The following is a 1,533-nucleotide window of genomic DNA, read 5'->3' on the forward strand; positions in this document are numbered from 1 at the left end:
ACCTATTCACGTAACATCAGTTGCAAATCTTGTGCAGTGAATGAGAATTTTGTTCATTTTAATTTTTGATGTGTGTCCTTCGTAGATCCTCACACTTCCGTTGAAAAAGTTAGAGGAAATGATGCACTGATGAACATCGTTGTCTTTCTGATTTGCATTCCTCTCTCTTAATCTCTGTTCTCAGACGTGGTTTTTGTGTACGTTTTACATCGTTCCCAGCCTAAATATGTCTCATTCGGAATTTTAAAGAGTTTTTTTTTCAGTCAAAGCTGTCAAATGCGTTCTATATCAATAAATTCTAAGGAAATCTCCCAATTTCATTGCAGTATTCCGTCTCGCAATCTCTTGTGTGCTATGATGGATTCTTTGGTCCCTATTTCTAGTCTCAAACCAAATTAAACTGATTCTCTTCAAGCTCTAATTCTACTCCTCATTTTATTCTGTTATTTAGGTGTCAATTTATCATTATCTCTTGTAATTATGTATGAAATTACATCGTTCCAGCCTCTCCTTCTGGAACAACATTTATAGTACTATCCTTCAGACTACTACGAGTAAACAAATGGAGATGAACAATATTTATGGAAGCCCTGTACATGATTCTTCTACGATGTCTTACATCTTCACAAAGGCAAATAAATTTTGACCTTTTAATACATCTGACTGTAACAGATAAAGACGTTCAGCCGTATTTTGACATTTCCTCTTTCATCGCAAAGGGAAGTCTCTGGACTCATATTCAGGAGACGTGGTGTTCATATCGCTGTCCAGTTACGCAAGTTATATTTCTTTAAACCATTTAAGGTGAGTGGCAGGGTCTTTTCTTTGAGAACAGTATTTCCGATTTGATTATAAATTATTATCCATATTGTCCTCCAGCGTCATCTACAAACACCTCTCGTTATCTGCGGGAGGGCTGTCTTTCTACCTTTTCCACTTTATTCTGCCTGTTCTCGCTGAGAGCTGTTCGCTAAGCTACGCCTTGAATTCTGATTAGCTGCAACCACGCACGGCTTTCACGTCGACCGTGTGGCCTAATGGATAAGGCGTCGGACTTCGGATCCGAAGATTGCAGGTTCGAATCCTGTCACGGTCAAAATTTTTTAACTGTGCGTCAGAGTCGACGCTAGGCACATCAGTATGGAAAAGTGAGACAAACTTTTTCAGATGCGACATAATAGAGAAAAGCAGGAGAGGCAGCAGTCTGGTGGTAAAATTACTTTTCTCTGAGTTCTTTGCCCGTTATTACGCACGTAACTATGGCATGAGTGTCGATACAAGCAATTTTTTGTCAACTGTCGTGAAGACGATTCACAGGTATCAAACACAATTTTGTGCTCCAATTTGTATTCAGATTTATGATGTTTTAATGAAAACCAACGCTACCATAAATGTGGCGGTACTGTTCGTCGCAGTGTATATGAAATAGAGCAACACCTGGTTGCTCACACTGGACGCTACACAAAAAATACGAACAAAAATATTTGTTTTAAAATTTCAATGAGCATGACGGCACTATACCTCTTCTCGCGT

General features: G+C 38.9%; 1 non-coding gene across 1 annotated transcript; it reads left to right on the forward strand.

Annotated features, from left to right (window-relative positions):
* The first annotated feature begins 1,023 nt into the window (after window positions 1-1,023).
* Window positions 1,024-1,096, forward strand: Trnar-ucg. Its single transcript has one exon. It is a non-coding gene; the product is annotated as a tRNA-Arg (tRNA).
* The last annotated feature ends 437 nt before the right edge of the window (window positions 1,097-1,533 follow it).

The sequence above is a fragment of the Schistocerca americana genome, chromosome 2 (assembly GCF_021461395.2).
Source record: "Schistocerca americana isolate TAMUIC-IGC-003095 chromosome 2, iqSchAmer2.1, whole genome shotgun sequence".
Taxonomy (NCBI): Eukaryota; Metazoa; Arthropoda; class Insecta; order Orthoptera; family Acrididae; genus Schistocerca; species Schistocerca americana.